Genomic DNA, 26,081 nt, shown 5'->3' on the forward strand with positions numbered 1-26,081 from the left:
ATTAAATTATATTTTACCAGTGCCTCTGACTACTCAAAAAGTTAAAACTCTCAGTTTCTTCTTCCCTGGCTTTACATTTCTTTCTCTGTTACTCTTTTACTACCTTAGACTTTGTAGAGAGTTCTAGTCTACATAGGTCCTTATACTGCATTCATAACTGTAGAATCTGAGCACGTTCCAGTAGTTCATTAAGTGCTATGCCTAACATCTGTCATGTGTTTGTTCTCTCATCCTCTTCCCATGGGAGAAGTGTGTGCAGTGGAGAATTTTGTTTTGAATTTTTATATCTTTATACACACATACGTATATGCTTATGTTAGAGAAGGCCAGGTCAAAGAAATGTGCACTGCCCTTAAAGTAGAAGGCAGTGAAGTTTGCAATGGTACCTAGCTCCTCTGAGTGTTCATTCCATCGTCTTAGGCTGGCTGCTGAGAAAGCTCAAAAAAAGCTATAGGGCAGATCACATTCTCATGAAGCAAGTCTCATGAGAGGGTTAAAAGATATTTTTCTCCACTGTGTGACCCTCCAACACCACGAATAACCTGAGAGCCACTGGAAACCGTTACATATGCCAGGACAGCACTAAAGGCTGCAGCATCTATGTTACAATTCTGATCCCGCTCAGTACTCTGACTCACTAACCAGGGATTTCACCCAAAATATTTTAGCATGTTTCCCACCCACCCACCATGGAGCCAAACTGGGGCTGATCAGCAGTATTACATCTGACTTCAGAAAAAAATAAAAGAGAAAAGCTGATAAGCTTCCTGTCTACGGAAATGGGTGAGACCATTAGGCCTGACGGAAGGAGAAAAATTAAACTGTCTGAAGCTGGCAGATGGGCTATTTCTGGATACATATCAGGGCATAGCAAGTTTCTCCTCAGAAAGACAAAAAAAAAGAAATATGTTATGCGTCATTTGCTGCAGCATAAGCTTACAGGTTATTCTCTCTGGGTATTCTTTTAAATTGTTCCTGCAATAAATACGATAGCATTACAAGAAGTGTTAATGACTTAGGCATGAAACAAGGAAATGTAAGAAAACCTCCCAAAGAAAGTTTCCCCTTCATGGCCACCTGAGCATAATTCCATTTAAAAAGCAATGAAAGCCAACCGCTTTCTTATTGTTCTGCTCCTTAAAATTTCAATTCCTCCAGTTTTATCAGAAGCAGCTGCTACTGAAAGCTAATGCACTGTAATTACCCAAGTTCCTGATTCTCTGTGAAGGTTCAGCTTTGAAGGAGACAAAAATATTAAAGGCACAACAGCAAACAACCCTGTTGCAAAGGAAAGATAAGAAGAATAGTAAGAGGCCAATATGGCTCCATCAGGAGCACTTGACTGACCCAAAAATCAAGAAGAAATCCTACAAATAGAGGAAACATGGATAAATTGCTACAGATGAGTACGAAAGAATAGCACAAGCATGTAGGGACAAAAATCAGAAAGGCTAAGGCACCAAATGAGTCAGACCTAGCAATAAGAAGAGAGTCTATGGCCTGGTCTACACTAGGAGTTTATGTCGAATTTAGCAGCGTTAATTCGACTTAACCGTGCACCCATTCACACCAGGAAGCTAATTAGTTCGACCTAGAGGGCTCTTTAGTTCGAATTCTGTACTCCTCCCCGACGAGGGGAGTAGCGCTAAATTTGACATGGCTATGTCGAATTAGGCTATGTGTGGACGGAAATCGACCTTAGTAGCTCCGGGAGCTATCCCACAGTGCACCACTCTGTTGACGCTCTGGACAGCAGTCCGAGCTTGGATGTTCTGACCAACCACACAGGAAATGCCCAGGGAAAATTTGACACGCTCCGGCGCCTTGTGGATGTTCTGCAGGACCGCAGGCAGGAGGACAGAGCCCCCCTGCACTGTATCTGCAACCGCCCTCCCCTGCCACAAAGTCCCCAACCCCCCTCACCCAAAGTAACAAGAAGGAGGGGCGACAGGGGCCGTGAAAACTGTCACTGCACCCCTGCAGAGTGCACAAATACAAGAAGGCTCTCATTCCCTAAATGTTGAGAAGTCCTTCCCTTCCTGGCTCACCGAAGCCCCAATCCCAGTTTCATCCCCTAACTGTGTAGTTGATTATTAAAAGTAGTTTGCTGTTAATTACTATTTCCGTCAAGTTTTTCTACAGAAGACTGAATGTGAAGTGGGGGGGGAAGGGGGTTGTTAATTGCATAGGACAGTCACCTTTACCAGGGTACAGACACGGGGGCAGGATCAACAGCAGGTCACACACACAGTGCAGTCAGTAGGCACCCTGGTCGGTCTGGGAGGTGTTTTCCATGTTCTGTGTGGGTGAGGGGTACGTGATTTTGTGGCATGGGAGGGCGGTTACAGAACTTATGCAGCGATCCTTGTCCCGGACCACAGAGCCACGCAGCAGGGGAATCTGTAACCGTCCTCCCCCGCCACAAGGTCACGTAGCCCCCGCACACAGAGTCCCAAAAAGGAGGGATGGCAGGCTCCGTTGAAACAACCAGTCCGGCACTGCAGACCGCTCTAGGAGCAGGAGACTGTCATTCCTCGAGTGTAGAAGTGGTGTTAACATCACTGCACACCCTACCCACCACAGTCTGCGTCCCTGTTTCAACCCTTTAACGCGAATTCATTAATAAAGAAAACGTTGTTAATTAACAATGTTCCATTAACTTTATTTTTAAACGTGTGTTGGAAGGGGGGAAACGTGGTGAACGGGGGATGTAACCGCAGAAGAAAGTCAACAGTAACTGAAGCAGGGGCAGGTTCAGCTTCTCTGTAAAGAAACTGAACAGTCACAGGTTACCCTGCTCGCTGAGGAACCTAGCTTTCAAAGCCTTCCGGATGCACAGCGCTTCCCGCTGGGCTCTTCTAATTGCACGGCTGTCTGGCTGAGCGTAATCAGCAGCCAGGCGATTTGCCTCAACCTCCCATCCCGCCATAAAGGATCCCATCTCTTGCTCTCACAGAGATTGTGGAGCACACAGCAAGCTGCAATAACAATGGGGATATTGGTTTCGCTGAGATCCGAGCGAGTCAGTAAGCGCCTCCATCTCCCCTTGAGACGTCCGAAAGCACGTTGAATGATGACAGTTACCCAAGACCACCCTCGACACATTTTTCCCCCTAGCATGCATTGTGGGGAAATCCCAGAATTCAAATGGGCAGCGGGGACTGCAGGAACTGTGGGATAGCTTCCCACAGTGCACCGCTTCCAATGTCGACGCTTGCCCCGTTAGTGTGGACTCACAACATCGAATTAGTGTCCTTAGTGTGGACACACAAATTCGACTTGTAAGGTCGATTCCAAAAATTTGAATTAAGTTAAATCGAACTAATCTGGTAGTGTAGACATACCCTAAGAATACATTAAGAGCATGAGAAAGATGAAGGAAAGTGTGGGTCTTCTACTTAGTGGCAAAGGACAGTTAATAATGGATGTCATCAAAAAGGCTGAGGAGTTTAATGCCTATTTTGCTTTAGTCATCACCAAAAACCTTAATTGTTTCCAGATACTAAACACAATTAATATTTACAACAAGGCGTAAGGAACACAAGCCAGTATAAGGAAAGAACAGTTAAAGAATATATAGATAAGTTAGATGTATTCAAGTCAGCAGAGCTTGATGAAAGCAATCTTGGACCAATTAGCGATTATCTTTGAAAATTCATGGAGGATGGGTGATGTTCCAGAAGACTGGAGAAGGCAAAATACAGTACCTATCTTTAAAAGGGGGAACAAAGAGGACCTGGGCATTAGAGATCAGTCACTCTAACTTCAATACCTGGAAATATACTGGAACAAATTATGAAACAATCAATGGGTAATAATATCTGGAGATATACCTATCTCATAGAACTGGAAGGGACCCTGAAAGGTCATTGAGTCCAGCCCCCTGCCTTCACTAGCAGGACCAAGTACTGATTTTGCCCCAGATCACACTGTAGCAAGTTGCACTTTGGGATATCTACCCATGATGCACTGCTTTGTGCATCGATGCAGGCACTGCTAGTGAGGATGAACTCCATTGAGACAATGAGCATGGTGTGACCTCACACAATCAACTTAATTCAGAGGCTCAAGGTCAAATTAGATAAAGTCGGCTTAATTTTATAGTGTAGACAAACCCTAAATCTGGGCCAGAAGGAAGCACCTGTCTGTGTTTGGGATCCACAGCGGGAACCCTCTCCTGCAGTCAGGCACCTAAGCTGTTTCTTGCAAGAAGGGTGGCAGTGCATATCTAACTCTACACTAAACAAGGGGATGGGGGAAGAAAGGGAGGCAAAGTGTTTCCTTGTTGCCACTAGCCCAGTAAGAGGGGAAATCCCAGTTCAGTTCCCCCTCTGCCTGATGAGAAGAGATGGTTTTTAACATAGATTTCCCTCCTTTCAAGTGAGGGCCCTAATTACTGGATTATAGTAGTATATCACTCTCCCTGGCCCAACACACATTTAATTATTTATATATAGTGGAATAGCTTCAACAGGAGAGACTGAGAGCCCGCACCCCCACCTCCATCAGGATATCCCTTACTCTAGTGGTTAGTGCACTAAGTGGAGATATAGTTGTTCAAATCTCTTCTCCTTGGGCAGATGGGGAAACTGAACTGAGGTCTTCAATCTCCCAAGTGAGCTCCCTATAACCACTACACTAAAGGTTATAAGAGAGACCAACTGGCCCCCAAGCTGGGACTATTTTTTCAACAACAGGGAGGCAGAAGTGCTGTTCTTGTGGTCAGTGTTGTTCACAGCATGCAGCAGCAACATGTTGGAACCACAGTTTGGGAGCAAGGGAACACTCAGTGACCAGCGTGTACTTCCACCTCCCCACCTAGGCTGTGGCTGTATGGGTTCCAAGTGGCAGCAGTACTACCTAACACTGAACCAGCCACCAAGTCCACAGCAGGTGAGTCAGGTTGGGAGGCAGGCACCTAATGGGAGACAGGAAGAGAAGGAAGAAAACATCTGCTGGCACTGGAGTAAACTGCAGCAGTTGAATAGTTCCAGACTAGAGTTGCCTTGGTTTTAAATCTCCATAAAACAAGATCGGGAGCTGCTGAGTGCTGCAAAAAGCAGCAAGAAATACCGCTGGCAAATGTAGGTGAGTACTACTTATTATTAATAATAATATCATCAGGAGGAGGGGTGGGATGGGGGTACTAAGAATATAGTCCTTTATTTTTTAAATAAAAACTTGGCAACCCTATACCAGACCCAGCACTGACTCCTGCAAGACCCGCTCTAGGTATGCTCTCCCAGTTTGACAGCAAATCATTGATAACTACTCTTTGAGTATGGTCTTTCAACTAGGGCTGTCAAGCATTTAAAAAAATTAATTGAGATTAATCGCAATTAATTGTGCTGTTAAATAATAATAGAATACCATTTATTTAAATATTTTGGATGTCTTCTACATTTTCAAATATGTTGATTTCAATTAAAATACAGAATACAACATGTACAGTGCTCATTTTATTTTTTTAATACGAGTATTTGCACTGTAAAAAACAAAAGAAATAGTATTTTTCAATTCATCTAATACAAGTACTGCAGAGCAATCTCTTTATAATGAAAGTTGTAGATTTATGAAAAAAACCTGCATTCAAAAATAAAACAATGTAAATTTTAGAGCCTTCAAGTCCACTCAGTTCTACTTCTTGTTCAGTCAATTGCTGAGACAAACAAGTTTATTTACATTTGCAGGGGATAATGCTGCCCTCTTCTTGTTAACAATGTCCCCTGAACAGGCGTTCTCATGACACTGTTGTAGCCAGTGTTGCAAGATATTTATGTGCCAGATGCACTAAAGATTTATATGTCCCTTCATGCTTCAACCACCGTTCCAGAGGACATGCTTCCATGTTGATGACGGGTTCTGCCCTGACGGGTTCTGCTCGATAAAAATCCAAAGCAGTGCAAACCAATGCATGTTCATTTTCATTATTTGATTCAGATGCCACCAGCAAAAGGCTGTTTTTTCTTTTTCGGTGGTTCGGGTTCTATAGTTTCCACATTGGAACGTTGCTCTTTTAAGATTTCTGAAAACATGCTCCACACCTCATCCCTCTCAGATTTTGGAAGGCACTTCAGGTTCTTAAACCTTGGGTCAAGTGCTGTAGCTATCCTTAGAAATCTCACATTGGTATCTTCTTTGCATTTTGTCAAATCTGCGGTGGAAGTGTTCTTAAAATGAACAACATGGGCTGGGTCATCATCCGAGACTGCTATAACATGAAATATATGGCAGAATATGGGCAAAACAGAGCACGGGACATACAATTCTTCCCCATGGAGTTCAGTCACAAATTTAATTAACGCAATATTTTTTTAACAAGTATCATCAGCATGGAAGCTTGTTCTCTGGAATGGTGGCCGACGTATGAAGGGGCATATGAATGTTTAGCATATCTGGCATGTAAATACCTTGCAATGCTGGCTGCAGAAGTGCAATGCAAACAACTGGCTCTCACTTTCTGGTGATGTAAATAAGAAGAGGGCAGCATTATCTCCTGTAAATGTAAACAAAGAGCAGCATGTCAGAGATGTACCGCGTTGTATGTGAACCCGTGTTATATCAAGTCACGTTATATCGGAGTAGAGGTGTATATGAAAATGTAGAAAAACATCCAAAATATTTAATAAATTTCAATTGGTATTCTATTGTTTAACAGTACAATTAAAATGGCAAGTAATCATGATTACTTTTTTTTTAATTAATTGCTTGAGTTAACTGCAATTAATTGACAGCCCTACTTTTAACCAATTGCGTACCCCCCTTATTGTAATTTCATCTAGACCACATTTCCTCAGTTTGCTTATGAGAATGTTATGTGGGACTGTGTCAAAAGCCTTATTAAAACCAAGATCTACCATGTCTACTGCTTCCCCCCATCCATCAAGCCAGTAACCCTCTCCAAGAAGGTAATTAGGTTGGTTTGGCATGATTTGTTCTTGACAAACCCATGCTGGCTATTCTTTATAACCCTATTATCCTCTAGGTGCTTACCAATTAATTATTTAATAATTTATTTCAGTATCTTCTCAGGTTTCAAAGTTAGGCCGACTGGTCTACAATTTCCTGGGTTCTCTTTGTTCCCTTTTTTAAAAGATAGTATACTCCCACTGAACTAAGAGTAGTCCCACTGAAGTTAATTGGACAACTCATATTGGCTAAAATTAGGCACATGCATATGTCTTTGCAGGATTGAGGGCCTATGTTTGCGTAGCATCTGAATGGGCTCTTATCTGGTTGGCTTCTAGGTACTACTGTAATCCATGCTTACTTTGTGTGACACTCTGTCCCCCTCTAGCAGCACCTACACCACCTACAGATTGATGAGTCTGCTGCAACCTTGTAAGAGCCAGGTGTGACAGGTTGCTCCTCCCTCCCCTCCCCCCAGCGTACCACCGAATGTACTGGGGTCCCACTGAGCCTGCCTGTTCCTCCCGCCCGGGCTCCCTCACCCTGTCCTGCTGTGCCAGGCCCTCAAGCCTCCTCTAGCACACACACAAGTAGGGACACACCCAGGTGCAAAGGCACACAGACACTGAGATCAGCTCTGTGTGGGAAGACTCAGCTCGGGGATTGCCCAGCACTCAAGTGTGCACCTCCTTTGGGCTACAAACCCAAAATTGCATTGTCTTGCGCTGCACAGAGAACTGTACAGTGTGAGCTCATGAAATTCGCGCTCTCCCTCAATGTGAAGGAAGATATGTACAGCTTCCCCCCCCCACCCCAGTTATGAATTACACAAACTGGTTTTAGAATGAACAAAAAACAAGGTTTATTAACTACAAAAGGTAGATTTTAAGTGATTATAAGAGATAGCAAACAAATCAAAGCAGATTACTGAGCAAATAAAACAAACCAGCAAACTAAGCTTAATACACTAAAGAAACTGGCTACAAATAATAATTTCTCACCCTAAATGTTGTTTTAAGCAGGTTACAGAATTTCTTTGGGTACAGACAGCTCTTGTTTGCAGATTAAAGCTCCAGGTATATCCTTCATGGGCCAGACACCATTCCAAGCCCGGGTTCAGTACTTCCCTCCACCCTCCATTCCCTTTTGTCTTTGTTTTTTAGATGTCTCAAGCAGTCATCCTGGGTGTGGATTCAGTGAAGCACAATCCCTGGTTAACTCACTCCCTGGCCTTAAATAGGATTTACATATGGGAGGAATCCTTTGTTTCCCAGTTGACCCTAATCCCCTTTCAGTGGAAAAATACCAGCAGTCCAAGATGGTATCCCGTACCAGGTGACATGATCACATGACCCTGCAGTGTCAAAGCAGCATCCCAGGAAGCTTCTCAGGAAGGTGGGAGATTAGTATCTTCAAAGTCCTATTGCCCTTCCTAATGCCCCCTCCACACTGATTGCCTACTGTCTGGTGGGCGGTCCCCAGATGCAAACACTTTTGTAATTGATACATAGTCCATATTCCTAACTTCAGAAATGATACATGCATACAAATAGGATAATCACATTAAATAAATCATAACCTTTCCAATGATATCTTACATAACCCATCTTACATAAAATATCTTAGTTAAGCCATATTCATATCATAACAATAACTCTATGAAGAGTATGGGGATGTAGTGTCACACCACGTCACTTTGAGCTCATGCAGTAGAGGCTCATACATTTAGCTCCAGAGGTCCCAGGTTCAATCCCACTCAACAAAGACAGGGGTCTGTCAGCGTTACACTACCACAATACAAATGTTTAATGATAGTTTACACCAATTTATCTGAGAGCAGAATTTGGCCCTTTGAATTAATTACTACTGAAGATTCTTCAGAAATTCAAATACCAATAGGATTTGTTAAACATAAAAGAGGGAAAGAAAGGGAAAAGGTACCACAGCCGTGCTATCGTATATTAAATATCAAGTTATGATGTTGCTATAGCATTTCACTTATGAATGCATAGCAACATAACATTTTATGATCTGGCTTGATAAGTTTTCTTTCACAGTTCAGAAAGGAAATGATCTCATCATAAGTCTTCCGTAAATATTACTCTCAGACAGCCATAAATTCATTGTGAAACTGTATGTGACAAATATTAATACTTGTACATAAAAAACCACTTTCAATAGGGAATATGCTATAAATGAAATTAAAAGAAAACAATCTATTAGCAAGAGGTATGTATGTATGTATACTGCTGTGTAATTCCAACAACACACACAAGAATGTGCGCTTCTCAGTCCATTGGCACGCACCAGAGGAATGAATGCTCGTAAAAAATAAATGAAGAACTCATCTGTAGAGTTCTATAACTTAACAAAAAGATTAAATACAACTTATATTTTAATAGCTTGCCTGTAATGAAATGACTCCAGATTTACACTAGGGGTAGCTCATAGCTGAATATCACCCTTTTAAAAAAAGTCCTTTTTTAAACGGTAATAGTTTTCTACATGTTGTATGTTAGATAAAAATAAGCCTGTACATATTTAAGAAATATTGTGCTTCCCTGTTCTCTACAGTCTCAAATACTGCTGATGCTATTGCTTCTTCCTCCTTTTTGCTAATGAAAAGAAGTGTGTTTGAGTTGTCAGAAGCCCAATGCTGCTTCCCTCTTCTGCTTTGACTACTTCAAATTGACAGGTACAGTGCTCCCATTCTGGTTGGGCCTTCATTGCTAACTCATTTCAGTGAGGTCGCTGAATAGCCAGAGATTGGAACTGGCAACTATTGGTGGAAAGGCTAAATGTCCCATTAGCAGATCAGTGAGTCATTCAGTCCCCGTTCTGTGGTTGTGTTGTAACATTAGCTTGCATTGTTTCAGTAGAATGTAACCTGTAGGTGGGTGCGTGAGTACAAACAGTACTACTCCTAAAAACATCTTAAATTATTTTCAGGAGTGAAGGGAAAGAGAAGTAAAACCAACAGCTTGAAGGAGTAATGCGTGTGGAGTAAGCTGAAGCAATATAACAACAGGAGCAGTGAGGGGAGGATGGAGAAGCACTAGTAAGAAAAGCTGCGATAACTGTGGGTTTAGGGCTTTTCCTGCTAACAGCTGCATCTGTGCCAACACAGGAGGCGTGGGTAACTGCAAGTACTGTAGCTACATCCTTTTGGCAGAGCTTCAGATGAGAGGGCATGCTTTGAAACTTTAAATCCTGTGATCTACCAAACAGCTCCCAATGTACCACTAAAGTGGAGAGGATGACCTAAAAGGCCAGGAAAATAAAAGAGCAAATGGACTGGAACATATTATTAATTGGAGCTTATTATACTTATTAGAAACTAAACATTTCAAAGAGTTCAACTATAATTTTTTTTTATTTCGCGGTGCCCATTTATAACAGTTTAAACGTTTTAGAAAACAGTTTTAGACTTCACTTAATTCTGACATAAAAAATGCAACATAAAGGCCCATTTCTGGGTTGGGCTTCAAGCGTTGATTATGCCAAATTCAAATAATTTTGAAAATACACGGTCTAGATGGGATATATGCTTTTAGCAATATTATTTTTAAAAAGCTATTAGGGATCAGCATAAGAACAGATTGACAATGAATTTGATTACTCGCTTTATTCACTGTGGACCAGTGCCCAGAACAAAAAAGGAGAGACACATTTAGGAGGATTGTCTCTAGACAGTCAAAAAATAGCTCCAGTAAGTGACAGGTGCAGGGAAAACTGCAGAAATAGGAACAATGTTGTCATACTACTTAATCAAAACAATAGCCTCCTTTCACTATCTTCCTTACCCTGGAAAAGAAAACTTCTGCATAAATACTCATTCCTAAACAGCCCCCAGATAGCCACATTTCACACCAACTTTGTAGATCTCTACTATAATCTAGTTCCTATAACACAGGAAGTTGCCTGTTGTTTTTTTTTCTCATAAAGTTTGAAGTCCTGCAAATAAAGAGTATTCTCAATAGAAAGTGGTGAGATGTGTAAGAGTTAAGGAGAGGTCATCAGGGCTTAAAGTCCCTTTCCCTCTACATCCCAAATCAGCAAATAAACCAAAAACAAACCTACGTTTATTTTTTTGTTCAGTGCCTGAGTTGAAAAAACCTAATCCTAGGTCTCTTTGCATGTCATATAATGGGATACGTGCCCAGTCCCTATTCCTCCACTTCTCAGAGAATGTGGTAAGGAAGGGATGCTTATTCTTTCAAGTCAAGCTCTGTGTGTGGCTATGCACTCAAAACGACATTCCCATGGTGGAGACGTGCACAATTTGACAACATTCAATTATGTTAAATAATCTTAAAATAGACAGAATGAGAAAAACATGCAGTGCTGTTTTTAGACTTGTTCGATAGTGCTTTTCCATAGTGTGGCTTTTTTGTTTTTTCAATGTGGGATGTATTAGTTCATGTTTTAATGGATCTGTGGTCATTTTTGGTTCCATAGCCAAGTTTACAAAAGAGTTGCAAACTCTATTCCCTGCCTCGGGGTGGTCAGCTTCCCTTTAGCATCTGGGGCCGGCTGGGAGGCAGTGGTGACTGGTGTGGTAGAAGATGTTGATAACTTCCACTCTGCCAGGGAGCCTTCATAACTAGGGTGACCATATGTCCTGATTTTATAGGGATAGTCCCAATATTTGGGACTTTATCTTATATGGGTGCCTATTACCCTCCACCCCGTGTCCCGATTTTTCACACTTGCTGTCTGGTCACATAAAATGGGTACCACTACCTGAGGTGAAGGCATGGCCAGGGTAGCCAAAAGAGGCACTATGGACCCCTCAACAACCTGTACTGCCTGGGTTCTTAATAGAGCTGCTTTAAAAACAAACAAACAAACAAAAACATGTTTTCACACACACAAAAGAAGGTCTGCACGTTTCAAAAATGAACTATTCTTCATTTGTTCAAAAAAAAATGTCAGGTTTTGGTTTTTCCTGCCTTCACCCTTTTCTCTGCCCCCATTCCCCGCCTCAACACTTCTATTATTCTGCTTTCTCCTTGGGGGAGGCCAAAATGGGGGAATGGAGAAGGCAAAACCAAAATAAAAAAAACCACTTAACATCCAAAAAAAAAAATTCAGGTTTCACCAAATAAATAAATAAATAAAAATTTCCATTTAAAAAAAATTATTGTTCAGTGACAAAAATCTGACACCCCTCTGCTCCAGTTAGTGTGAATCAGGCCCAATGACTATAAGTAGGCCATCAGAAAGTGAGTACTACGCATTTTCAGCAGCTGACCTGCCACTTATTTTTATAACAATGTGCTGAGTTATGGAACTACAGATAGGAACATATACAAGCATGTGTATATCAAGACTTCCTCACAGTATGTAAGTTGGTGAAAATAGATCCATCTTAACTTTGCTATACATGGATCATTCCTCCATGATAGCCTGCACTCCCATCATCTTCCCCCTCATTCAACTTCCACTATCTCCCGCCTCATCCACCCTCAAGTATCTTGTGTATTTGTCAAACAGCATACAATAAAAAAACAAACATGGTATGCGACAACATAGAGGAGTAAAAACACTTTGAAAGTGGTGCTGTAATTGATCCAAAAGAAATTGCAGAGGATTAAGCTGTGTTGTTGACTTTCCTATTCTAGTTTCCTATTTCAATATTTTTTTTCTAATAAAGGAGGAGACATTTAAGCACAATAGATGTAACTACTATTTCACTTACATATGGGGGCCACGGATCCTTAGGGCTGCCAGGAACAAGTTTCGATTCTTGCCCCCAGCTCAGCACCTCATTCCAGGGATCAAACCCCATGACGCCACTGTGCCCCCGCCCCCTCGCTCAGGGGACCAATCCCCCCCGCCTTGCTATGCCCCTACCCCCACCCCTCCGGGGACCAATCCCCTCCTCCACCCTGTGCCCCAACTGGGCAGGCTCTACGTCCGCTCCTCCCAGCCCAGCTCTGCAGGCAGCAGGTGAATCCTGGGACGAGGAGGGAGCGAGTGATGGGGGTGGGGTGGTGCGAGCGATGGAGGGAGCTGGGGAGAGGAACGAGCGGGGGCAGGGCAGGGCAGGAGTGTCGAGTGTTCAGCAATTAGAATGTTGGCAATCCTACAGATGGAGTGATGACAGTACCATAAAACTGCACTTCAATGCTCACCATATTTCTTCATCTTTTAATGAAAAACAGTGATGAACAGTAACCACCTGTGCTGTTCAAGAGACTGGAAGGACTAACATATAATGCTAAAACATCGAGCGGATCCTCACCTGGTGTAAATTTCCTCAGCTGGTGTAAACTGCCACACAATTTACATCAGCTGAGCATCTGCCTGCAACTGCTTTACTTTATATAATAATTCTGAGGCATCACATGAAGTAGAAAATGTTAATTAAATGCTATTGCCAAAGTGATTTGTACATTTCATGATTTGCTCAGTCATGAAGTCTTACATGTCTGCTGCTAAAATGTGATGCGTTTAGCAAACAGCTGAAGAGGCTGTCCAAAAGGGAAGGAAACAGAATGGTCAATTTAATCCATCTTCCTCTTTTCACCATACTCCTCATTGGACAGGGTGTAAACAGAGTGCCACAGCTATAAATATACCTGTTTTATACAATGAACACACCCTTTTACTGCTTATGATGAAATTCCAACAAGAAAAGAGTTAGAGAGAAACAAAGCAGCAACGGAAAATTATTTTAGGAGCAAAATATGTTCTGGTTCCTTAAAACAGTATAAGAAACTATCATCTTTTATTAAATTACAATTGTAGTTGTATAAAGGTAAATCCTGAGTTTTGATCAAATTAATGTAGTGATTTTATTCCCTAAATGTAAGGTTTTTTATCAATTATATTTGCAAAAGGAAAGCAATATAATGAGTTTTCAGCTCAAGCTGATTTAACATCATATCCATCAGTTTGGCCAGATAAGTGGAAATAATGAACTTGACAACTAATTTTTTCAAGTTGGGCACAAGCTATACAGCTAATTTCATTTTTAAATTACAAATCCTAGTATTGATATAAAGTTTGTTCTTGATATAAGGCACTATGTCATGGAAACAGTTTGATCTGTTTAACTCATATAATGAAACCTGAGGCAACAGCATTTCCAGAAACAGAAACTTAGAGAACTTTAAAATAATGCAGCGAATTCTTTCCATAGCTAAAGTGAGGTAATAAAGTAGCATAATGTTGAAAGGACTGAAGGTTTTACCCTTCTAAAAGAACCCTTTCCAAATCAATAAAACCTTACAGTAGACTAGTAATCTATTCCAGAAGCATTAAACTTTCTTGAAAGGCTGACATTCATCATCTAAAGCTCACTTAGGCCAGAGAGAAACATACACTGTAAAATTTAAATGTTCTGATGCCATTCCGGGAGAGAAAACAGTTTGTGTTTATGAGACAAGAGAAATATGTTGAAACAATAATTTCCCCCATGATCCAGTTTAGTTATTAATTTTGCGAGGCATGGAATACAAGCATCCTAACTATTGCTACTGTATTTTCACTGGTAATTAGGAGAGAGAGAGAGAGAGAGGTTGGTTTTGGCACTCTGTATGGAGGACCACAACTGATACTGCTTTTTGCTTCACAGAATGAAAATGCCATTATGCAGGCTCTCACCACCTAAAGACAACAGAGGTTCATTTGCAACCATTAACTGTTTTCCCTTCAGATAAGAATTGGTGTAAGAATCACCAATGACACAGGGCCTGATTTTACGACCCTTACTCACAAATAATCCTTATGCAAGTAGTCCCATTGGCGTTAGTAGGGCCACTCACACAAGCCAGAACTGGGCCCTAAAAATCTAACAAAGAGATTGTACAATTTGATAGATCTCACTTAGTGCCATACACAGAATCAGAAGTCTTTGGCAATCCAACTGGCTCACTTTCATTCAAGGTTAGCAGTCCAAACTTGGGAGAGGTGGGGGAGGGAGACAAATAAGCTCTATTCAGTGCACAAATCAGTTTCTGTGGAAGCAGCTGAAAAAGAAAAGGAGTCATAAAAGTAAAACACATGGGGGGCAGGGGGTGAGGGGGGTGCTAGGTACAGAGAGAGAGAGAGAGCTTATTTTTCCGGGGGAGGGAGGAATTATTCAGCACTCAGATATCATTGCGATTACACTGTGGTGTAAAAATCTTGGTGGGCAGACAGAAGAAAAGCCTATTCTGATGGGATAGAATTCCTCTGCCTCTCTATTACTCTGTTTCCTTTTCTCCTTTCTTGTTTCTTACTATCCTCACTGCGCTCATCCTTCCTCTGCTTTTTACATAGTTTTTTCTCATATATAAGCATTGTCTCTTGTTTCTGCCAGTCCTGATAATGTGTTATCATGAAGAAATTAAGCACTTCAGTTGGAAACAGTGCCCCCTTGTAGTGGAGGATGCACTGCATCCAAATGACTACATAGCACAGAGAAAGTTATGAAAAATGCCTGTGTCTTCAGGCTTCACTTTTCTAAGAATGATTTGCTCATTAGAAGCTCTAGCAAGGCCATTGGAAAAGAGGTTCTTTCTGGATGTGGTCCTGTGGATCTTCTCCACCTTCCAGAAAAGGAAAATCAAACATATTGTAGGCATTATGCCTGTGATTTTTTTCCCTCCTTTAAAATACTTTATCAAAAAGTTCTTGAGATTTCAAGAAGCCCCAAACTCCTGGCTCCCTCCACCAGCCCTTTAGATTTATTGCTGTTCATCAGGTTTACTTTTCTGCTCTCAAGGGCACTTTTGCTGCAGGATACCAGGCTTCAGTAAGATATAAACTTGTCCAGTATATGGACAGGTTGTTGATATTTTGTTTGATGCGCACTGCATGTTCTCAGGAACCATATTGCACACACCTGATAGTGTATATAGCACATCCAAAACGTTTGATAATGCTGCCTAGCTGAATTTACTTAAACGTTCATATTATACTGGTTCTACCTCCTTTCTTGTTTTTTTTTTCCAACCTCTTTTTTCTCTTCTTTTTCTTATGTTTGTATATCTTCCTCCAGTCCTCTCCAATTCATAGATGACATGAAAGTAAAACAAATACTGCAAAATCTGACAACACCGGGGGCCAGATTATGGACCTTCCTGTGCAATGATGCAAGGGAGTAAAAGAAGAGGCATCCCCTAATTCCACGGAGGAAATGTACTATACCACCACTTCTTCACAGAACTGCCATGTCTCCCAACATACAGGGAAGGGGCAGGAGATTGGGAGTGGGCAGAGCCTTGACTCTGTCCCGTTCCCACGAAGCTGGTGGCATAATTACACTAGTGCATTGGAAAGGGTATGCTGCAGCAGGTCTATACCAGACGTGGTTATTCTCTCCTCAGAGCAGCAGGAAGACTGAGAAGCTACTCTAGGACAGCATAACAACATGCTTCCTCTTACTCTAGGCTGCATCACAAACGAAAAACCTAGCCCTTAATTCTTAAACTGTGTGGCCAATTTTAGGATCTCAGCACTTAGTTTTTCTCATATTGGCACAGCGGCTTTGTCACCATATTCACTCATGACTACAGTACAGTTCATATGTAAAGGAGCATTCATCTCTTGAGTTTCTCTCAGCGGCAGCATGCAATACCACTCTCCCTTTCTTGCCCTGGTGCCCTGTGCAGGCTGCTGGCCAACCTCGGTGGGTCTTCAGTGGCTTGGCCCTCCAGCCAACTCACAAAGTCCGAACAAACCCTTTCCAGCGTATTAAAGAGTCCTATAACTAACAATCTATTTGCCTTTGCTGGGATCTTCTGCCCTGGGCCCTTTAAACTCAGCTCTTTGTTCAGGCTCTCAAATAAGTTCTGTCCCCTTCTTGGAGATTACACCACTTTGTCTGTGGCCGGTGGGGGAACCCAGGCCCACACCTCATGTAGGATACCACAACCCAGGTATCCTATACACAGCAGCCACGTGCTGCTGACTATAACCCATCGCTGCTGGTTCCCTGGGTCTCTTCCTACCAGGCCCTTTTATCTCCAGCTCCATCTGAGGCCTGGTCTACCCCAGGGGAGGCGTGGGAGGCGGGGAAGGCGCGCGAGCTAACTCTGTCTAAGTTACACAACTTCTGCTATGAAAATAGCGTAGCAGAAGTCAACATACTTAGAGCTACTTACCACAGTGTCTTCTCTGCGGTAGGTCGACTGCTGACACTCCCCCGTCAACTCCGCCTATGCTTCTCACTCCGGTGGAGTCAACGGGAGAGTGCTCGGCGGTCGATTTATCGTGTCTTCACTAGACGCGATAAATCGACCCACGCTGCGAGGCCCCTGCAGCTCCTTTTATCTGAGGCTGCTGAGCTCTGGTTGGTTGTTACTAGGTCCTCTAGTTGTGGGCGGACCAGATCTCTGTGGTTTCTAAAGATGGCTGCTCCAGAGAGCCCTCTCTAAGCAAGCTTGGCAGACCCACATTTGTTGCTCTTTTCCTCTCAGCTCAATGCTTCTTGGAGTTGGGTGTACTAGGACAGCGGGGCCTCCACCAAGGAGCCGCAAAGGCTGAAGACTCCTGTGACAGCATTAAAATCTCTCAGGAATAGAAGAGGCCCAGACATTCCACTAACAATATTATGTAGCCAATTTTTTTACAATTGTTAATTACAAGAATTTTTTTAAGATTATCCCAGTTAAGCTTCCTAATGCTCAGCAGCTTTACAATGGGTGCCAGCCTCACATCAGCTTGCTTTGCATTGTATAATAAAGTTATAATACAGAGATAGCACTGCAACAACTATGATGGATGCATGTGCTCTTATTAATAGTTCACACATGTTATTGGAAAGTACACATTTTGGCTGTAATACCTTTAATTATAGATTATGTACTACCCAAACATCACAATATATTCCATGTGTATGGAAACAGCTATGCCACATTTGTCTTACTTTCACATCACCTTTACCCCAATCACTTTTTTTTTAAATAGAAACAGGTTTGTATGTATAGGAATGTATCCTAGACCATAATCTTCCATTGGCTGTATGGTATACAGGATTGCCAACTCAATTTTATAGTGAGCCTCGTGATATTTTTTGTTTTCCTTCAAGACTCATCTCAAGTCCTGTGACTTTATGTGAATCTCAGCTTCCATTTAAGGGGGGGAAAAGTTTCTAGCCCTCATAGTTGTGGAGAAAAGCTGTGACCTGAGTGCACCCTATAGGCACAAAAACCAAAGGGCAAATAAAATTAACCCCAGAATTTTTTTAATCTCATGATTTTTATGTCAATCGCATGATTTTTTGAGGCCTGACTTGATTTGCGAAGACTTGAGGTTGGCATTCCTGGATATAAAGGTGAAAAGTTTATAGTAAATTACAACCAATAGATACTGCAGACCACCAGCATAGGTTAAGTGTATCTGAGTGCACACCTTCTGTTATTGCACAGGATGCATTATGTTTCCCTTGGTTTGAAAGGCTGCTGGCAAGGGTCTTCTCTCTAAGGAGTTGTTAGTGGTGAAATTCATATATACAAATAAATAACTTCACTCATATGAGTATGCATGTTGATTTCAATGGGACTACTCTTGTGAGGAAAGTTAAGCATGTTCCTAAGTTTCTCCAGGTTTCTCCACGACTGGGGCCTACATTCCCTGTTACAGATTTCAGAATATTTGTATTACACACACACAAGTGTGTAATATAAGCCATTTTTACTTCAGAGCATTGTATACCAAGGCAGAGAGTAGTAAAAACTAAGAACATATAACGCTTTTAAAATTCTACATCTTCAGTTCTACACCAGCTTTGCCACTTATATTGTGTAAACATTATTAATGGTAGAGAGTTAGGGGCAGTTCAGAATGTTTTAATACTCCCTCAAGTAGTTATTCATGAGTTCTGCTATGAATGACAAATATGTACCATGGCAGCATTTGAGGAAAATATTCTTAGATTCATAATGTCTTTAACTCTGGTAGTCAGAAATACAGGAACCTAGTATTATACACATATATAAAATAACCGCTAATTCTCTCAAATAACTGCACAAGAAGCTTTCCACTTCTTTTACTGACATGGGTTTCAGGATATCTGGAGGACCTGATCCTCCTACACTTTCTCCCCAGGTGTGCACTCAAGGGTAAATGGATGCTCTTTTTAGATTTCCAGATGCTCAGATAACATGATAGTGATCATGGCAGAAATGAATAGATGGGCTAGATGCACTTAGGATGGGATTCATGCAATGCTGATTTCCACTCCTGGTTTATATTATACAAACTTCAAGCTTCAGGTCCCACACATAATTCTAGCTCAGGGGTTCTCAAACGATGAGTTGTGACCCTAAAGAGGGTCGCCAGTGCTGGTGTTAGACTTGGTGGGGTCCTGGGCTGAAGCCCAAACCCCATCCCCTGGGGTCGAGGCCGAAGCGGGGCTCAGGCTTCGCTTCAGCCCTGGGCAGCAGGGCTCAGGCCACAGGCCCCTTTGCCTGGGGCTATCCCCCTCCACCTGGGGTGCTAGGGCTCAAGCTTTAGCTTCCCCGTTTCTACCTCCTCCCAGCGGCGGCTCCAGGCACCAATGCTCCAAGCGTGTGCCTGGCGCAGCAAGCTGTAAGGGGCACTCTGCTGGTCCCTCTGAGGGTGGCAGTCAGGCAGCCTTCGGCGGCTTGCCTGCGGGAGGTCCGCTGGTCCCATGGATTCAGCAGCAATTCGGCGGCGGGTACGCCAAAGCCGCGGGACCAGCGGACCTCCCGCAGGCATGCCATCGAATCCGCGGGACCGGGGACCTCCCACAGGCGCGCCGCCGAAGGCTGGCTGACTGCCGTGCTTGGGGCGGCAAAAAAGCTAGAGCCGACCCTGCCTCCTCCCCCACCACATGACTAGGGAGGTGGGGTCAGGCAGCCTCAGGCTTCCCCTCCTAGGATCCCCCTCCTAGGGTTGTGTAGTAATTTTTGTTGTCAGAAGGGGTCGCGGTGCAATGAAGTTTGACAACTGCTGTTCTAGCTGTTTCAAACTCAAGCTGACCTCAGACAAGTTAAGTGTATCTTAGCACCACTCCTCCCTAAAAGCTGTTAGCTTCTAACCGGTCAGGTTTCTAGCACTTGAAGGAATGATGGTTCAGTGGCAAGGATGCTAGGCTGGGTTCAATTTCCTGTTCTGCCACAGACTTCCTGAGGGTCAGTCATTATTCCCCCTGAGCATCAGCCACGCCCGCTCCCCATCCACCTCCCCCCATAAAATGAGGATAATAAATGCTGACCTCTACAGATAATAAATACATTCAAACATGCAAGTAGCTCACCTACCATGGTAATGGGGGCCATATAAGTACTTAACATATAGACAGAACTCACCTCTAAAAAGACCCCAAAATCTGCATCCTGCAGATAGTTAAGCAACTAGTTGATACATTCTGAATGTACCAGGACTATAATTATTATTTCTGTCATAAGGATATTAACCTGTGTTTGTGGTGCTAAAATTCCTACTCTGGTTAATCTAGTCTACCTACCTACATTCTCCCATATTTTCAACTCAAATTATTTTTCACTTCCCCCGATAAACCCCGTTGTTGAATGTTATGACCTGCTCCATCCACGAGATGGGCAAAATAATCTTTGCATATTTTGGACCAAATTAATTTGTGATCTAAATTCTTTGAAGCCCAAGATGAATTTAACCCCTTAGAGTCTTAGGGTCATTCAAGAGAAGAGTTGAACTCTGTATAAACATATTGTATGATTATTATTGTGATTTGCCTCAGCACAGACTGGAATCTAAACAAGCACATACAGTTTAATGAAAAGCTATTTCATAGTAGCTAAAGCAAAATCTCCATGTGCACTCTACAAATTACATTAGTTAATCAGAATCAAACTTAACACTGTATTTCTCTGACAAAGGTCTCTGTGGCTTTAAGCATTTTAGTAAATGCATACAATTTCTAGTACTAGTTATCAAAACCATTCATGAATCTCAAAGCATTAAATGATATTTTATGACAGCAGATGGCATCATTTAGTTATTTTTAACTGTGATGCTTGGTCTGTTTACAGTACAGCATAATTTGTTTTTGGAAGGTTGGCAGATGTGATGTCAGCAAACAGTATTCTGGCCCAATGAAAAAATATGCATCAAAAAAGAAGAAAACAGTGATTAAACCATCTCACTGTCTTACCTTTGGTTTAACTTCACAAAATCCTTACAATCGATATTATTTATCTCAGTCACACCTGACATTCCATGATGCATCCTAATTTTCTGATCCTGTAAGTAAGCCCCCTAGAAGGCACCAGCTGATTACATTCATATCTTGACATGATCAGTTTCAGTAATGTCTGCTTTACCAAAACATAGCAGACAAGACCTCATCTCAGTGGTAATTTATGGTCTCCTTTTCCCATCTGTTCCCACTGGGATCATTAACTATTAGAACCACATCAATCTAAATTGCTTTATAATACTACATTTAAACTGCCAGTTTCTAGGTAATTCTCTTTAGAAATATTCACAACATTTTTCCTGGTTATACACAAAGCAGAGAATATAATGTGCTATTAAGACATGTTTAAGAAATTTGTACGCCCCAGCCGGAATAAAAACTTTAATCTTTGCAAAAAAAGAAAAGACCTTGTGAAACTGTGGGAATTAAAAATGACACTAATTCAGATTTAAAGCAACAACTGCAATTCACATAATGGTAGGAAAATGTCTCAATTCTTTGTACTCATTCATCGTTAAGATGGAAAAACAACTTATGAAAATAGGGAACTGGAGACTACGGCAGCCTCACAAGTGGCTGAAAAACAAGATCTGTTATTCAACTTATCTTTTTGTAACTTCTCTCTTCGTATCTGACCACAGTGATGTGAAAAAAGGCAAAAAGATAAACACATTTTTGTCTTTTCGAGGATAAAAACTTTGAAAGGGAGAGCAGTAAAAACAGAGAAATCTGCACAGTCTCAAACTGTTTTTGAAGAAACGGGGATTGTGAGAAGGGAATGAACTGGGCTATTTTCCTTTGCAGAAGAATACTAAAAACATTATGATCTATCACATGGTGTCTCTAATGTGCCCATCACTGTGGTTCCCAAGATCTCTCTCTATACATAACATAAATAGTTATATTTTTCCAAATGGGTCTGTTACATTTTCTGCATAGTTACACAACAAAATTAATAGAGTGGTTGGTGGCTGTTTTCAGCATAGGATTGTTTTCAGGTAGCCCTGTTGGAACCTGCAAGACTTGTAAGAGTTCTGAGACAACAGCCTTGGTAGGTGTTGCAGTGTAAGATTCCTCCCAGAAATTTCTGAATGTCTGGCTACTTGGTTTGGTGTTGGTGATTCTTAGGCCAGGTCTACACTACAGACCTATATTGGTATATCACACGGGGGAGTGAAAAATCCACACCCGCGTGATGTAGTTATGCCAGCCTAACCCCCTGTGTAGACAGAGCTGTGTTGACAGGAGGGGCGGTGGACTAACTATGCCGAGGGGAGAAGCTCTCCCTTCGGCGTAGTAGCATCTTCACTAAAGTGCTATAGTGGTGCAGCTGCACCACTGTACGTGAAGAAAAGCCCTTAATACTTGCTCATCAGGAATAGTTGGGATGTTACTGAAAGTTTCTGCCTTCTTCAGCCTGCGTGCCAGCCTGCATGCTAACAACTTGCCTGGCTCTACATAATTCTACTTTCTACTCAAGAGCAAATTCTCTCTCAACCACCAATCCTACAAACAGATATGCCAGTACACACTCTATAACCCACATGGAGTCCCAATGAAATTAATAATGCTGCCTGGATGAGCGAGGATTCACACTAGAACAGCTGTTTGCAGTAGAGGAGCCTTCATAAACTCAAATGTATGGTGAATTAGACTTATTTGTAGACTTATTTCTCTCTCCCTCCCATAAATGAAGAGAGGCTGATAATTCTTCCCCAATGTAGGACCTGAATGCCTCCCATAACATGGCCCAAGAACAGTCAGATTATAACCTGTATTTGGTATTCTGCTAACATCTGTATATACCCAAGTGAAGACACTAGTTACTTGGTATGTATTTAATAGCAGCTGTATTCATAGGCTGTATGAATATCTAATATGAATATGTATGAATAGCAGCTGTATTACATATCTTCTGCCTGTTATATGAGATCTTTAATAAAGATTTAATTATGAAAACCAACATAGTAAAATAGCTTAGTTGCGCAAGTTATGGATTTCAACAGGAGAGTGAAAAGGACTAAAGAGAGTATCAAACACTTGAATTACGAAAAAAGATTTTAAAAAATTAAAAATTTTGTCTTAATTTTTTTTTCAAATAACAATGACAGCATGAAGCTCGCTACCAAACCATTCAGCCTTTATCTACTCAGAGCCAGACAGGAAATGTGCTTTTTCAGCCACTCTCAGAGCATGCTGTTATACTTCTGAAAGACAAGCTAGGAAGTTTGGGGGAAAAAAACAAAAACAAAAAAACCCTAAATCTCTGACATGTTGTATAATCACACTGAATTACAGGATTCCCTTCTTTTTTTTTCCTGTTCGGGTTCATCGTTTTAAAGAGAGTATCAGCACTTTCTGTTTCTAAGTATTTCTTATTTGTTGGTCTGACAACATATTCAGATTTTTTCCCCCAGTGTTATACCAACATACCATGGAGGGACCACTTCTAAGGTACAAGGTAGTGTTCTTTACCCATTTAAACCATGTATTTTCTGCTGAGTCCAGTTTAATGTGGCTACTGCTCCAAAAAGTAATGGACAAAGATTATAAACTTAACTCACACAGCCAGTCGTCAGAGGTCATCCACATTGGGTATCACTACAACCATAACTGTAACCAAACTAGACAGTTGGCATAGACAACTGATCACTTTTCAGCAGTTCTCAAACTGGGTCAGGACCCCAAAGTGGGTCACAACCCCATTTTAATGGGGTCACCAGGGACAGCATTAGACTTGCTAGGACCTGGGGCTGAAGCTGAAGCCTGAGCTCCACCTCCCACCTGGTTTATGGGGTGTCACTTGCTGCAGCTCCATAAAAAATAATTTTCTGCTCACCTCTTCTAGCACTTTGCCACAGTGACATGATGCAAAATTGAAGAACTATGTCCTCTTTTCTCCCTTCTCCCTGCTTTTAGACCTGGTGTGGGGAAAAGTGGAATGTCTCAATATCCAAAACCAGACTCACTGACATTAACCATACAAATCAAACTAAAATGCCTGAGAACCTTTTGGCTGGAGCCAACCGCCAATTAAGCAAATCAGAATAGAAAAGATGCTCAGCAAAATCATATGTTTTTAGCTATTATACCTGTCCAACTTTCTAGTCTAAGGTCCCAATTTCCAGGACTGAACTTGTCTAGAGAAGTGCTTTGGAACTTCTGGTAAAAACAAAAGGCTGAAACAACTGTTTTAATGCAACTATTCTCATTTTAAATCCCTGGAAGTGCCACCTTAAGGAAATCTGTATGCAAAACATACTGCTGTACTTACCACTTGATCTGTGCATAATAAATATTATTACTGCTTATACAAACAAATGGCATTTAAAATTCTTAGTAAACATATTACGGTACATTGCTATTTATAATCGGTGGGGTTACTGTTTTCTTTTTACCGCTGTACTTTTTACTAAATGGTACTAGCTCCAAGCACCAAAGCCTGAAGGATATTGTTAGATTGTTACGTTAAGACTAATCATGAAACCTAAAACTTAAAAAAAAAAAAAGACAAAACCAAAAACAAAACAAGTTTTCTACCTAAATCTGATTTTTTTAATGGTAGTCTGGAAATTTTTATTGAGAGTAGATGGCAGATTAAATTACAAAAAAAGTCATGTTTGAAAACAAAAACAGTGTTTTTCTAAGAGAATTTTCTCAGCCAGCTTACATATTCTGTACTGTTCAATATTTGTCATATAAATGTACACAGCTTTCTTACTTTCAAATTTTCCTGATTATCTTCTTAACCTTATTTGATATTAATTTCACTGAATATTATAAACATATAGAGCAGAATATTTAATGTGGGGTATTCTCTACTAGCAGTAAAAAAAAAACACTTTAAAAACGTAATCGACCACCCTTTGGTGTCTTGGGACAGCATCCTAATGTCCAAAAGCCAGATTATGATCTAGTACATTGCTGTAAATTGAGAGTAAATCCAATTTAAATTGATTTAATCTGGATTTAAATAAGTGTAACAGAGGTCCGAATCGGGCCGCAAAGCTAAGCGTTGAGCACATAATGGTTTCTGGTCCATTTGTCTATATTTTATTTCCAGAAGCTGATCCATGTTTATAAAACCAGTTGGGATATCTTCAGAAAAAAAGCTGTTATACAGTACACACATTTTATTCATGTTGCAATTTAGCTGACAGAAAACCCTTTAAATGTGATAATGACTGAGAAGGAAGCTTTGACTTGGGTTTTTAATTTAGCTAGTCATTTACTACCAGATAGGTGTGGGAGTCCCAGAGGACCTGTCAGGAGGCAGGGGTGTGGATAGGGGTTGGGGCAGTCAGGGGACAGGGAGCAGGGGGGGGCTCTATAGGGGGTGTGGATCCAGGGGGACAGTTAGGTGTTGGGGGTCCCAGGAGGGGGCAGTCAGGGGAGAAAGAGCGGGGGGGTTGGATGGGTTGGGGATTCTGAGGGGGGCAGTCAGGGGGAGGAAAGTGGGAGAGGGTGGGGGCCAGGCTGTTTGGGGAGGCACAGCCTTCCCTACCCGGCCCTCCATACAGTTTTGCAACCCCAATGTGGCCCACAGGCCAAAAAGTTTGCCCGCCCCTGCCCTACACACTTTTCAAAAATTTAGCCTTAATGCACACCACCCTGGCGAGGCTCCAGAGAGTAGAGAAAGAGCTTGGTTACGATTCCACACTTTTTAAGGGTCCACCATCCAGTTTCTTGTGTGCCTGTAAAATTCTTTGGCTGGTGTGGAGGGTTTGGGCAGGTTAGCCTCAATGCAGCCCTTGTACTACCCAGCCATAGAATCCAGCTTCCACACACAGTGGCATCTTATACTTTTTCTCCCCACTGTGCACCCATGTAAGGTCAATCTTGCCCTTAGAGAATACTGTGTATGCTACTTTCACTTAAAGGAAATGATGTTATTAGTGACAGGACCGGCACTACAACTCATTTGTTCTAGTTCCATGCTTTATTCACCACTAAGCCTCATGACCTTCTTAATTGGCTGGAGGGACTGATGATGAGTGATGGGAAGAACTCTCTGCCAGAGCTAAACAGGCTTTGTTCA

General features: G+C 41.8%; 1 protein-coding gene across 4 annotated transcripts in view; it reads right to left on the minus strand.

Annotated features, from left to right (window-relative positions):
- The window catches only part of ARHGAP6 (Rho GTPase activating protein 6), a 485,299-nt gene that overhangs the window by 154,231 nt on the left and 304,987 nt on the right, over window positions 1-26,081 (minus strand). The window contains exon 2 of one of the 4 annotated variants that reach the window (XM_039497473.1): window positions 23,883-23,964. The exons of the other annotated variants lie outside the window; for them this stretch is intronic. The gene's annotated coding sequence lies outside the window, so the exon portion shown is untranslated. The remainder of the gene's footprint in view (window positions 1-23,882; window positions 23,965-26,081) is intronic. 4 annotated transcript variants of the gene reach the window in all.

The sequence above is a fragment of the Mauremys reevesii genome, linkage group 1 (genome assembly GCF_016161935.1).
Source record: "Mauremys reevesii isolate NIE-2019 linkage group 1, ASM1616193v1, whole genome shotgun sequence".
NCBI lineage: Eukaryota > Metazoa > Chordata > Testudines > Geoemydidae > Mauremys > Mauremys reevesii.